Below are 15,965 nucleotides of genomic sequence, written 5' to 3'. Positions count from 1 at the left end.
ACCTGAATAGTGCGTGACTTTTACATACATACCTTTATATGTCATACAGCGCTGGGTTGTGACTAAGTGCGTACATTTATTCCACAGACAGACAGACTGATGGAAAGACAAAGGAAAACAATAACAGCTATGCTAAAACGGATGGAAATGATTGAAACAAGGATTTAGTGATCTGCAACTTAAGACAAATGTAGGCCAGGGGTGTGAAGTGGGGGGGGTGGGGGGGGCAATGGCCTCTTTCCTACTTCCAACAACAATGGTTGCAGTGTTTCCTCTCGACTTCCAGCCTGCTTTGCTGGGACCACATCCATCTTTGAACTCAGCCTTCACTTTGATCTGAACCACACTTCTATAAAGATTTGTGATTTTCTTTTGCATGGTTGTGATGCTATCGGGCTGACGAAATCTGTCCAGAAACAAACAGGCAAACATCTATATACCTGCCAACGCACTCAAAACCGCTTCTAAAGTTAGCTGTTGCTACAATAGGTATCTCTAAGACCACATTTTACCATGATGACACACACACATACACACTCAAAAGGTGAAATGATTACCAACAGCTGCTAACACTGTAGCTATTCTTTACAATGATTAATTTTTGCAGATAATACATGAATGCTTTGAACACAAGACTTTTATTTGCCATGACATATTTTTTGTAGTCAGGCTCTAAATATGTCCTGATGATAGACCCGTGTATATATAGATTCATTGAAAAAGTATTCCCAACACTCACCGATGCAATTTGAATGACAAACCTTGTCTTATACTATATAATGTACTCATACAGTACTGTATACTGTATCTGTCTATTACAGCACACTGTAGTGTGAAAAGCACACTATTCCGGTGCAGCAGTGTTTCCTGCTTGTACCCTACATCCAAACGGGTTCCTTAGGAGTAAATTCCAAACCTGTAAAAAAAATTACAGGTTAATAAATTATATATATATCTTTCAAAAAAAGTAAAAATCTTTGGGTGAAAGTGCAAACATTTTTTGCATTTTTTAGTATTGTGTGCAGTATTATGCACATAAGTATTATAGTGTAGTGTAGTATTATATAAAAAAAATTTGGAGGGTTGTCTCACCTGGCTCATTTCCTAGTACACTACTAAAAATTAGTAAGGTCTGTTGGCATTCGGGTGCATATATGCATGTGCTTGGATGTGCAATTAAAGTCAACTCGTGACCTAATTCACAAAACACAAAATAAAAATTCAGATTTGTCACAGAAAAAACAATCAAGTGAAACACGAAAATATCCCAATAACCTGAACTAATTTTGATTGGTGTATTTAAAGTACAAGTCTATTAAGAAATAATGCATGTATCTTTGCACATGCAGATGTTGAGGCACATAAGCAACCGCTCATGCATTCATGCATAGACATGCGCACACACACACACACACACACACACACACACACACACACACACACACACACACACACACACACGCACACACACACACACACACACATAGCTCAAATCCTTTGCCATAAGTGAGCCTATGTCCTTCCTGTGAGGCCTCCCTGTATTGATTAGCTGCTGGTTAAAATATGAGTGGTGGAAAGGGAAACACATCACATTCATTGCTGCCTGTTAATCAATACAGGACGTTAAATCTAAGGAAACCACAGAGGCAGGGGAGAGGTGAAAATGGGTTTGGGGGGCAGCAACAAAGTGCAAGAGAAATATGGAGATGAAGATTAAGATTAGGATAAGAGTTATAGATTAAGCATCACTAAGTATAAAGCAGCAAGAGAAAAATGTAGGTACACCAAAAGGAAAAAAAACTAACGTTTTCTCTAAATTTGCTCACAAGGAGCACAATGAGGTAGTAAGGATAGAGGGACAGGCACTGTGGAGGGTAATGTTAAAAAAAATAAAAAGAACTGTGAGGACTGTGAAGAGACACACTGTGTGTTATATTTACCAGAATAAATATAACCTGGAGCTTATTGTACAATACTGACGCTGTACAATGTAGCTCCTGCACTGATTGGAGCCAAAAAGTGGATTTAGCAGTAAACACAATGTGGAGTGACAGCTCACGAATGTGCTCACTGGTGGCCAGTATAGGAAGAGCAAATATGTACTGTTTTCATTTAAAGATATTTGCATGTTGTACTTATGGGTTTTGGGTATGTCTTACCTTGTTTTTCAATAGCCAAGCTCGCTGTGTTGCTTTACGGATAACAGTGTCAGTCGGTTGAAGTTTGGGAACCACTCTTAAACTAAGATGATCATGTTAAACATACCTGCTTAACATCAGCATCTTTGTGTTTTCACAGTGATGTGATGTGATGTTGATGTTAGCATTTAGTTCAAAGCTGTGCCCAAATGCAGCTTCACAGAGCCATCCTCTGATTTATGCACATGGCCAAAAAATGCACTGTTAAGATTTAGCAGATGTAAGTCTTGTCTCCTTTGCAAACCTCTGTGAACTACGGTTACTCAAAAGATCCCTGTATCACTGCATAGATCCAGACACACGTGCAGGAAATACTTAACACATTTGCTTCGAACCTACCAGGTTGTTAGACATGCACAGCCCCACGATCCGTTGAGATCTGGGAGGTGAGCATGTTAACTCTTCCAGAGCTTCTGCTAACTATTGTCACGCGTAACACCCTCCTCTGTATACCTCTGTTGACACGGCAGGACTTATGTGTGATTATATGGCAGCTTAAAGAGGTTGAAATTGAGTGTGTGGGGTGTTCCTTGTTCCGAGTTCATCATACATATTTATTGATATGTTACTTATGTTACTTAGATATAAATCCATAAGTCTACCATGATGGTTTGTGTGTATGTCTATATATATGTGTGTGTGTGTGTGTGTGTGTGTGTGTGTGTGAGTGAGAGAGAGAGAGAGAGAGAGAGAGAGAGAGAGAGAGAGAGGCTTATTTAGCGTGTATGTGTATGGTAGTGTTTGTCTTCAGGGGGGATGCTCTACATCTGTGACCAACAAACATGAATAGCTATACTGACTCTTAGCTCCCTTGTACTTTTAAATGGCACTTGTATAAATCCACTAACAACACACACAAACCATCATGGCAGACATACAGATTTATATCGACAGCCCAAACAGTTCAAGAATCACTGAACTCAGCAGTTCAGACTTGACTCACCGTCTGTTCTCTCTCGCTCTCTCTCTCTCTCTCTCTCACACACACATACCCAGCTCTAATTGCTGCATTTATGGCACCACTGCTATGTCCTCCTTGTCAAACCATCTATGACCTGGAGTTATTTCTTTGTTTCTTTCTTCGTGGCTGAGCCGCTAAAGATAAACAGGTTGCCAGACAGGCAAACAGAATGACAAAGAAGTAAATATTGCTCTTTTGTGGTTAATGTGTGAGGTTGTGTATTAGTTCAGCTCAGTAAGCAGAGATTCAACTCACTGAAGCTCGTAATGATAATGTGTGAATGTGCGTTGGGGGGGGGGCAGGGTGTGGTGGTGATAGAAGAGGGGGATAGTGTGAATGCCACTTAACAAATCTCTACGAACAATGTCTTTGAACAGTGTACTTTTATCTGATGAGTGTATTTATACTGTAGGGCATTGGGGTGGCAAGGATATGCCTTTTTCTTTGTAAATCTGCCTAGAAGGCCAGCATCCTGGAGACGCATCTTCACTGTTGACGCTAACGATTTAATGAAGCTGCCAGTTGAGGACCTTTTGAGGCGTCCGTTTGTCCATTTCTGATTCTGATGTACTTGTAAATCGGAGCCCCCCACTTCACTTTTTTTATGGACACAGTAGAGATAGATAAGAGAGCCTATTGTTATTTTAATTGAAAAGTTTCTGAAATGTGAACGTTTCTGTTGGACAAAATGAATGAATATGTTGCTCTGTAACTGCGAAAGTTTAGGACACATGAATGTTGTGTTCATAACCTGTTTCTACTGCTTCTAACTGGCCAAAAGATATAAGTTGATGAAGTTAACTAAACACTACCTAACAAAGAAGTGTGTAATCTCCTGATTCCACCAGGCCCGTCTCGGCCGCGATTTGGTCACTGGAGCTGATGGCAACCGTTCTAGACAATCCTTGTGTTTCCATCTGCTGCACCATAGATGAGATCAGCCACACATCACAGTCCTGTCTCCAGAATAACCATGCCCCCTTCTGGGTGAAAACAAAAGGTGTCAAAGTAGATGTAGATCGAAGTGAATCAAAAGAACCTTTGTAAAGTTGTAACTACAGTTTTTACTGTGAAAAAATAAGGCCTTACTATAGAACACCTGCTTTTATAATGGAGTTTGGTTTACAGGTCTGCCAGGAGCAGATGGTGTTTTAATGTTAATAATATACATAAAGCTGCCTATTAATAATGAACCTTGTAAACAGCAAACAGTAACGTTAGAAGTGGAGCGTTCACCTCCTCTCAGCTCGGTCGACTAATCAAGCACAAACGTTGTCAAAACAGACGGCTCTGCTTGACCGCTACTACCTAGTGAATCAAATACAGTACCTTGCTAAATGGATCCATCAGACCAAACACAATATACCATGGATAGAACTATTTAAACTATATTACAAAAAATATCTCACTCTCAGATTTATCTTTCCTCAGCACAACCATCAAACAACATCCCTGCTTTAAAAATACTGCAATTTCCACAACTCTGACAGCCTGATGGAAAGCCATTAAGATTTTCAATTCTACTCCAACACTTTGTAAATACACTCCTATCTGGCACAAGCCCAACTTCAAACTCCACAGCACCCCTCTTCACTATCACGCATGGGCACAAAAAGATACACACACCTGCACCATCTTGTCCACAACAATCAATTCATAGAATTTAAAGACCTTGTACAGAAACACTGACTTGGTAGACACCAGTTTCTAGAATACCTACAATTTAAATCCATAATTAAGAAATGAACACAAGCTTATTATTCGACACTGATAGAGGAAAACAAGAACAACCTCAGGTTTCTTTTGAGCATTATAGCCAGGTTGACAGAGGGCCAAACCTCTTTAATGACAAAATTCTATGTGAAACAAAATTCATCACTTCAGATGGGAACAATTTAGACTCTAACACAGAACCCTCAAAAACTGCTATAAAATCAGATATATATCTAGAATTATTTTCTACCAGTGACCTTCACCAGCAAACTTTCTTCATCTAAGCCATCACATTTCTGTTAGACCCAATCCCAACTAAACTGCTTAAAGACGTTTTACATTTACTTAGCACTGCTATACTTGACATGATCAATCTGTCCCTATTAAAAGAATAGTTCACTCTAAAACAAAATTCAGTCATTATCGACTCACCCACATGCTGATGAGATCTCCGGTGTAGTTTCTTATTCCTCAAAGTGCAGCTGGAGACCTGCGGGGGTACCCTCCGCCAGGAATAATCCATCCATAAGTGGCGACCGAGAGGAAAAGGTCCATAAAACTACTCAAAAACTTTGTAATATTCCTCCATACTGCTCGTCCGCTGCAATCCAAGTGTCCTGAAGTGGCGACATCCAGAGTTTACTCGAAACAACTCATTTAGTACATTTTTCTAGCCTAAACAGTCACTATGCTACATCAGCCTGGAGGCATGCTCCGTGTTCACGCGAGTCCCCCTCACAGCCGATTGCACTATGGAAGCCATGCCGGACAAGATGAACGAGACTCGCGATAGATACACATAGTGTAGTGTAGCATAGTGACTGTTTAGGTTAGAAAAATTTACTAAATGACGCCGTTTCGAGTAAATTCTGGATGTCGCCACTTCAGGACACTTGGATTGCAGCGGACGAGCAGTATGGAGGAATATTACAACGTTTTTGTGTAGTTTTATGGATCTTTTCCTCTCGGTCGCCACTTATGCTCGTTATATGGATTAATCCTGGCGGAGGGTACCCCCACGGGTCTCCAGCTGCACTTTGAGGAATAAGAAACTACACCGGAGATCTCATCAGCATGTGGGTGAGTCGATAATGACTGAATTTTGTTTTAGAGTGAACTGTTCCTTTAACAGGATATGTACCACAGTCCTTTAAAGTAGCTGTAATCTAACCGCTTCTTAAAAAGCCTACACTTGATCCAGAAGTTTTAGCTAACTATAGACCCGTATCTAACCTTCCCTTTCCTCTCTAAGATTCTTGAGAAAACATTTGCCAATCAGCTGTGTGACTCAACATAACAATAGTTTATATGACAATTTCAGATCAGGTTTTAGAGTGCATCATGGCACTGAAACAGCATTGGTTAAAAGATCTCTTAATCGAATCTGACGAAGGTCTTTTCTCTGTACTAGTCTTATTAGATCTTAATGCAGCTTTTGACACCATTGACATCCTATAACAAAGACTGGAACATTTAATTGGTATTAAAGGAACTGCTGGTTCAAGTCCTACTTATCAGACCGATCTCAGTTTGTACAATTTAACAGTGTATCCTCATTGCATACCAAAGTTAGTCACAGGGTTCGACAAGGTTCTGTGCTCGGACAAATATTATACACTTTATATATGCTTCCTTTAGGGAATATCATTAGAAAACACACATTTTCATTGTTATGCAGATGATACACAATTATACTTATTCATTCAGCCAGATAACACTAATCAGTTAACTAACCTTCAGGCATGTATTAAACCTAGATGACTTGCAACATTCTGCTTCTAAACTCAGGCAAACAAGTTATTGTGCTGGACCCTAAACATCTTAGAGACACATTATTTAATGTTATAGCTACTCTGGATGACATTACTCCTCCAGCCTGTAGCACCACAGTAAGGAATCTGGGAGTTATCTTTGATAAGAATTTTTTTTTAACTCCCACATAAAGCACATTTCAAGGACTGCCTTCTTCCACCTTCGGAACATTGCAAAAATCAGGAACATCGTGTCTGATCATTATAATATTATATTATTATATTATAACATTGTATTATTATATTATTATTATATTGTTGGTACATCTATTCGTCACTCATGCGGTGACATACATAACACAGATGCATTTCACTGACTCTCATACAAACACACACACACACATACACATACACACACACACACACACACACACACACACACACACCCTACCTACCATATTCTAATCCTCACTCCCACAGTCTTATCATGTCATTATATACACCATTATAACTGCTTTATGTAATTGTCTGTATCTCTGTCTATTATGTCTATTTTGTTATCTCCCAATATCACTCTCTTTTTTTGGTTTTCACCAACAAAAAAAAGAAAAAGAAAATGAAAATGAATAAAATATCAACCAATAAAGTTCCCAGCCATAATTGAACTGGTGACCCTTTAATTATATATTTTGTTGTGCGTACCAAGTCGACACATGATTGTATGATTTCTTAAAGTATGTTTGCAATTATCTATGGATTTTTTACAGTGATTAAATTTGTAGTATTCCACACAGACACAGACAAATCATGTGATGTTTGGAATGAATTTGGTGTAATGTATATTTTATAAATCCCAATACTAGGTTAAAATCTAGATTACTGTCTTTCACAAATGGCCAGTTAAGCCAAAATCACCACATTGTTTTTGGTGGTAAAATTTAGTCACATTATTTTTTTTTTTATATAAAACTGTCAAGAACAGAGGAGAGAAGTTTAAGGTAGAAAGGAGGTGAGGTAAAACTTTGGAGGGAAGTTGCAAGGAGAAGCAGGAGGGAAGGAGAGAAGAGCAGAGATCAAAGCTGGGATCCTGCTGATGGAGACGCTGATAGTGACTGTCTCTCCTCCATTATTTATCAGACAGCTGTGCTGTAAGTAGGTTACACTTTTCAGAGAGATGAGGAAGGGGAGATAGGGATATAGACAGGCTGAAATAGAGAAATAATGGCAGAAATAAAGCAAATGGGGTTGATGAACAGAGTTACAGGGAGAGGATGCATGGACAAGAGACACATGGAGAGACAGGTATGAAGAGAGAGAGAGAGAGAGAGAGAGAGAGAGATAGACAGAAAGAGAGAGAGGAAGTAGGGCAGAAACCTGAAATAGGCAGAAATGGTGGTAAAGAGAAGGCAATCAGACATGATTTGACACTGTGATTCTGTGTGCCTGGGGTAAAAAGGAAAGTGTATACAAACACACGCATGTATGGAGGCATTTATGGTTGACATCACACATAATTTACAGCACAGAAATGATCACGCAGTGCTGACAGGAGGCAGAACATTCATAGCTCACATTCACAGGCAGAACACATGCAATATATTATGCTACTCTACATGTCACGTGAAGCAGGGTGTGTTATAACATTGTGTATGGTGTTTTGTTCCATGATGTCTCACGGGTTGTATGTTAGCTGAGCCCTTGTACTTTCAGAAAGCTATAGAATCTTGCAGAGAAATGGTAAGTGCCATCCTACAAGGTGTGGCTGTAAAGGGCTTTTCACACTAGCATTTTAAAACAGTGACTTTTCAGCAAACTCAATTCTTGGTAACACTTTACAATAAGGCAAACAAAAATGTGAGTAGTTACTGAGGAGCGAGTAAGGAAAGAATCAGGAACAACTCGATAGTCAATGAATTGTTAATGAGTAATTCCTAAATAACTGGTACAAGGACACGATCTTTACTCTTTTTGTGTACCTTCAAGCAAAGTGAAACATCATACTAAGTAGTTACCCAGTACAGACTCATTAGTTACTAATTACTTAATGATTAGTTACTTTTTGTGTACCTTCATTTGAAGTGTAACATCGTACTGAGTAGTTACCCAATATAGACTCATTAGTCACTAATTACTAGCAAGTCCTGGCTGGTGAGTTTGTAAGTGATCCAAACAGAGTTGCCCAGGTCATGACTTTGCCACAGAACTATGCTACTGATTCACCAACTAGCTTGTAAGAAAGATTACAGACGCACTTTCAGGAGTGACAAAGCCTTAATAGAGACCAGACCATATTTACAATATTATTATGTCCCGCCTCTCTCTCAGTACATTTGCAAGCACTAAATCTACCCAAGTTACTCCAGGTAAACCAGGTTACGCAAGCATAGAAGTAACATGATGTAAATTTGTGCAAACATGCAGCAGAACAGACCTTAATTGAAGGAAATGTGGCATTATTTTTAATTGGTGATAGAAGATGGTAAGAAAACAGACAACAGAGCAAGAATGTGTCTCTAATCTAATCATCAGCAGTGGAAGCCACTTGGATGCATCAGTACATTATCTGTCCTTTCATCTTGAAACTCTGCTGTCACAGTGATACTTATCCTACATAAAAGTACAAACCCAGTTTCATGTATACATGCTAACAAATGGGTGTTCTCCTGTAGAAATCTAGCTAAGACAATCAGTTTTTTTAAATCCCTTGGCCCAGTTCAAGAAACTGAATTTCTCTTTCACATGACCTTTCAGAAATTCGCCTACTGGAGTTAGCTGACAGTTACATAAGTGTGTGTGTGAACACACTGAGTAACAGGCAGGCTTTTTACCATGCCCCAGAGTGTGGCTGTTTGGAGCAGCTAGGATGGCTTCTGCTACGTGACAAGGATGACACATAGCATCAACTAGTTTGCATTTAGCATTACCTGACCTTTCCTGGGTTGTTTTGTCTTTTTTCTTTTTTCTTTTTTACTTGTACCTGAAAAAAAATAAAAATAAAAAATCCCACCAATCCAACTGTTCTTTTTAATGTCGACCGCTTTGGTGCTGAACACCACCCGACACAGTGACATGCTCAACTTGACTTGGCCATCAAGTCCTAACCAACACAAAACTACCCATGAGTGTTTCTGATCTGAAACCCTTGTCTGCAGAATGATGATGCTTCTCTCTCAAGTGAGGCTTGAACATGAATGAGAGACTCTAGTCGGCTCTTTTAAACAGGCATTGCAATTGAGGGTGTGAGAGAAGTTTAATGTCATTAACATTTAAACAATAACGTTATGACCCATTTCTAAAAGAGACAATTATGAAAAGGTAAAAGCAGCAGATCCCCATGTCCTCTCTATAGGCCTAATTCACAAGGCAGCCATTTTCCTCCAACATCAGGCTCTGGGTGGGAAACTTGAATGCTGGGATAATGTAATGCTGCTGTGTTGCGTATAGTTGTATAAATACAGACAGTCTGACAAATTGCTGTCATTTTACAGCTTCCCCATTGATCAGCAACTGAAAAGATGATGGAGATCTGGAGATTTGGCTATATTTCAAGTTAAAACAACATGTTTGATAATCCGTTAGTTGTGTTGGCATTCAACCACCTGCTAGCTAAAGTTACCGTGTGCATCCAGTGTGTTTCACTGCCAGGTTTAGACAAATGTCTTGAAGATGTGGGTTGATATTTCTGATTTGATATACGCAGTTCCTAATCATATTGTTTAACATTATCAAACAGTAATGTAATGCTAATGTTAGCTGTTCTCTGATGGAAGCTAATAACAAACCTGTTGTTTTACCTTGAAGTATGGTCTGATGTCCCTTTGGATACCACCATCTGTACATTTGCTAATCAATCAGGAAGCAGTGAAAAGATAACGATTTGTCAGATAGCCTTTGTTTATACGACTTGCAAACTGGAACACAGCGGTACAACATTTGAGCTTCCCATCCTGAACGTGATGTCAGAGGAAAATGGCCATTGTGTGAATATAGTCTATGACTACATGAACGAGGAACAGCAATTGCCAGACGTAGCAGAAGACATGAGGGTCCTGCTCTCTGTGCGTTCAGGAGCAGACAGGACTGCGTCTTTATGGAGTTCTCTGTCCTGATTGGATCAAAGTGTGCAGGGATACAGAACATTTATTTTCTCTCTTCCTGAATGCGTCGGGGGAGGAGAGACATGGGTTATTGACCAAAAACTTTGTAACAGTGATTACTGTAGGATATTAGAACTATATAACACTTACTTTAATGAAAAAATACAGCACACAGCAGCTTCAAGCAATGTGTATTTTATATACAGTTGCAATCAAAATGATTCAACCCCCATTGCATTTTAGGTTTATTGGCAAAATTAAAAACATTTCAGGTGCTTGCAATAAACAAATTACACAAGAACAATTTAAATAGTTAAATAAAACTAATATAACAAGGATTTTATCCAAATTCAACACTAAATCCTACTTTCAATAACTACTGCAGTCTCAAAAATATTCAACCACCTGAATAGAATTCCTCATAAAGGTGCGTTCACACCAGACCTTTTATTTTTGTCGCTGTCGCTCGTGTCGCTCCAAAAAAATCGCTCTGTTGCTCAGCTGCAGTCGCTCGTTGGCACAATTCAACAGATCGCTCTGATAACGTCATTCAAGCGATTCCAGTGAATTTCACGTCGCTCGGAGGCGCTTATTTCTTCCCGTTTTCAACGGTATACGCGGCTGACAACGGCCCAGTTTGACGAGCTGTTGGCGAGAATCGGAGGCAGGATTGCCCAGTTGTACACCAACTACAGGCGCTCCATCCCAGCTGAGGAGCGCCTGGCCATTTGTTTCTGGTCTGTGTGTGAGTGTCAACGTAAAGCCGGCTTTTCTCTTCCGGACCGGTGGAGTTGTATTACGTTTCCATGGTTTCAGTAGTTGTCACATAGATTACGGCAGCCAGTCAGCGCTGAGCGACAAGCGACTGACGGCCAGAGACTTGGGGTTTCTCATCTCGAGCGACAGAGCAATTGAGCGTTTCTTTGCTCCGTCGCTCGGACGCTGTCGCTCAGAGCCCCAGCGACATTTCGCCTGAGCGATTAATCGCTCAGTCACTCGTTTGCATTGACTTAATATGTAAACTTGTCGCCAGCGACAAAAATAAAAGGTCCGGTGTGAACGCACCTTAAAGGATAACTACCTTTTTTTACAACCTGGACCTTATTTCTAGCAAAATATATGGTCATTTACTCACCCAGATATCTTTGGTGTCATTTGGAGTCGTTCGGACGAAATTAGATCCAGTGTAGCGCCGATATATCCATATAATGCGAGTGACGGGGCAGCAACACAAAGCCTCTATATAACGCATTATCTGCCACGAAACTAGTTCATTTCACTAATATTTTGTCATGATACGCTAGCGCTATTCCCCTCTGAGTCCGGGCTCGTCCGTTATCAACATCGGGGGTCAAACTAGCAGTAGCAGCTACAGGTAAACAAGCCGGGCTGTCGCGGGTGCGTGCGCAGCTCAGAGATGACATCTTCCAGGTCAGAGGTAGTAGGTCAACCTACAGACCCCGGATGTTGACAATAGACAAGCCCGGACTCAGAGGGGAATAGCGCTAGCGTATCATAACAAAATATTGGTGAAATGAACTAGTTTCGTGGCAGATAATGCTCATAGAGGCTGCGCTTCGGTGCCCGGTTCACTCACATTACATGGATATATCGGCGCTACACTGGATCTAATTTCGTCCGAACAACTTCAAATGACACCAAAGTTATCTGGGTGAGTAAATGACCATATATTTTGCTAGAAATAAGGTCCAGGTTGTAAAAAAACTGTAGTTATCCTTTAAGAGACACATTTGCAAATCAGGTGTCTCAAGCACACCTGATGCAACCAATCAAGGGCGTCATTAGTTGCATCAGGTGTGCTTGAGACAGAACACCTAAAATACCTGGACTGTTGATGGTGATGTTTCATTGCATGTTAGAAATATGGCTAAGTCAAGAGAATTGTCCAAAACGTTCAGAGAAGAGATCATTGCCTTGCACAAACAGGGAAAAGGATACAAAAAGATAGCAAAGGCACTGAATGTTCCTAGAGATACAGTTGGAAGCATAGTTCGCAAGTTTGAAGTTAAAGGAACAGTGGCTACACTACCTGGACGTGGCAGAAAGAGGAAGCTATCAACAACTGCCACCAGAGTCCTGAGGAGGCAGGTGGTCTAAAACCCTCGACTGACTGAAAAAGACCTGCAGCAAGACTTGGTGGCAGCAGGCACTGAGGTTTCAGTTTCCACAGTAAGGCGCATACTAAACGCTGAAGGGCTCCATGCCCGAACTCCAAGACATACACCACTACTGACCCTAAAGCACAAGAAAAGTCGGCTCCAATTTGCTCAAAACTATATAAATAAGCCAAAGAGGTTTTGGGATTCTGTTCTGTGGAGCGATGACACAAAACTGGAACTTTTCGGGCCTATGGATCAGCGGTATGTCTGGAGGAGGAAGAATGAAGCACACGCTGAAAGAACACCCTGCCTATAGTGAAGCATGGCGGTGGCTCAGTGATGCTCTGGGGCTGCTTCGCTTCCTCTGGCACTGGAAACCTGCAGCGTGTGGAGGGCAAGATGGATTCAATCAAGTATCAGGAAATCTTGGGAGAAAATGTCATGCCGTCTGTGAGGAAGCTTAAGCTTTGAGTCATTGGACCTTCCAACAGAACAATGATCCCAAGCATACCTCAAAGTCCACCAAGGCTTGGTTTCAGAAGAAGTCCTGGAAGATGCTAGAGTGGCCATCACAGTCGCCTGACTTGAACCGCATTGAAAATCTCTGGTGGGAATTGAAAAAGGCGGTTGCAGCACGCAAACCCAAGAATATTAGTGAACTGAAGGCCTTTGCCTATGAGGAATGGGCTAAGATCCTCAGGAACCCTGCAAGAAGCTGGTTTCTGGCTATGCATCACGTTTGCAGCAGGTCATAACAGCAAAAGGGTGCTCTACTTAGTACTAAAGATGCTTGTCATGAAGGGGTTGAATAATTTTGAGACTGCAGTAATCATTGAAAGTGGCATTTTGTGTTAAATTTGGAGAAACCACTTGTAATATTAGTTGTGTTGAGCTATTTAAATTGTTCTTGTTTGATGTGTTTATTGCAAACAGCTGCTAGTTTGTACATTTTGCCAATAAATCTAATTTGTAGTGGGGGTTGAATAATTTTGATGCAACTGTAAATACATTTTTTTTTTTTTTTTTGCGAAACCCTAATGAAACTGCAAGGTATTCACAACGTCCAAAAGTCTTAATATGTCATAATATGTGAAGTGTGTGTCCACTTTTTTTGCAAAATCTAACCAGACATTCAATATTCATTATTGCTAACTTGACCGCTGAGCTGTTAAAATGCAAAACTACACTAAAGAGGTAGGTGGAGCGTCATAGTTTAAAGCTTGAGGCCACTGACCAAGCTGCCGTATTTCACAACTGGGAGTGAGAATGAGTTGGTTTGGTTGAGAGACCTCGATAGAGTTTGATGATTCCTGCTGGTAAAGCCGTAAAACACAATCATTGGCAAATTTGCTTTGCACTACCGTGACTCATCGTTGAATTGGATTTTCAGCCCGACCAGCTGTTCTCAAAGTTCAGTCATTTTCAATCTTGACACTGTTTGCTATGCCCCTTTACCACACACAGACAACGAGGTGAAAGCCGCCCCTGATGTCGTCTCAAAGTGAACTTTGATGTGTGAAAAGTATTCTGCACAGCATCGCCTGCAAATCATACCACAGTACCAAACGGTGGAGGCATTCCAGGGTTGTAGAAAAACACATTAAAATTAAAACAAGTCATTTGAATCTGAATCTTAAATCTGAAATCTGAAATGTTCATGATAAACATGCAGGACTCTGTTACTGTACTGCAGTAAACAACACGAGGGCACAGAGTTCAGGGCACTGTGTACAGCATATGCACCACAGCCATACAAGTATGTCACTCGCTTGGTGCTTGTTGATGCAGTATACAAACCTGCTACACACACACACACCCACACACACACACACACACATATATATATATTTAGCATTGCGTGCTAGAGCATTGCGTGCTGTATGCATGTCATGGCCAGTGGGGTGCTGTGTATATGGGTCTGTGCCTTATTTATATATGGCATATGACGATGCCACTCTGATTTGTGTGTAATCCCTGCTGGTGGGTATCTCTTTGTAGTCATTATTTATGGGTCAGTGAGGAGCCAAAGTCCAACATATAAATCAGGGCCACCAATGAGCTTTGAAATGTAATTGTCACGAATACATAATGCATACCATATATATCTATGTATAGAATTTGCTTACATTGAAAAGGAAGGAATGTAGACAAGGAAGAATAAAAAGAATAATTAGCAGATGAACGGCCATACACGCTACAATAAATGGTGGACCATGATGTCACCTATTGGTGTGGACTACTGTTAGAAGTTGTACGTGTAGATGTAGCTTCTTTTTTCCAGCCAGAACTGACCATATTTTGGCAAGAGCCTTGGACTGGGGAGGACAGGCTACGTATTGCTACACACAGTGGCCCGACTAAATATTGGGAGAACAAATAATGTACTGTAGGTAATATTTGATGACATCCTGCTGTGAGGAAACTGCATGCATGCAAGTTTTGGCTGTTTTGGGTATTACTATAAGCCTGCAGGTGCAGGAAGGGTTCCAGTGCTTCTGCAGGTAAATTTAATGTTTGGCACCACAAGCAAAATAAATCATCAATGGAAAACTAAACATACAATCCAACTATACAGTCTGGACCAACTCAGCTGTGAAGAATGCAGGGATATGCTCTTGTAACAGCATAAACAGGGACTTATTTTTTCTCTTCTGTGGCAGCAAACACAACACACAGCCTTTCAGTATTTATTAAATATACAAATTGAGCTTATTAACACACCTACTGGGTGACTAAAGTCATAAAAGCATCTTTCTGTGACTGCAGATGATACCTCTGTCCCAATCCCAATGTCCGCGCTTACAAACTGACAGACTTTGAGGCTCGTATTGGTAAGTTCCCAACGGAAGACAGTTTGAGCCCTGTATGGCCACTTGCAAGTCAGATTTCTGAAGACTTTGCTTGAGGGAATTACCCGAAGTTGTGGTTGGCCAATGTTTAACATCAGGTTACCATGAGCAACCAGGGGAAGCCCAAGAATGTCAAAAACCAAAGATGCTGTCACTTTTGATTTCTGATTAATTTGCCTTCATCGGAAAATGGAACTTTTTTTTCATAAACAGAGATGATCTGAATCACTTCCTATGATTCGACATTTACTCCAAAACAAATAAATGTAATAAGCT

The sequence above is a fragment of the Pagrus pagrus genome (genome assembly GCF_965226575.1).
Source record: "Pagrus pagrus genome assembly, chromosome: 13".
Lineage (NCBI taxonomy): Eukaryota > Metazoa > Chordata > Actinopteri > Spariformes > Sparidae > Pagrus > Pagrus pagrus.
This window is presented reverse-complemented; position numbering follows the sequence as displayed.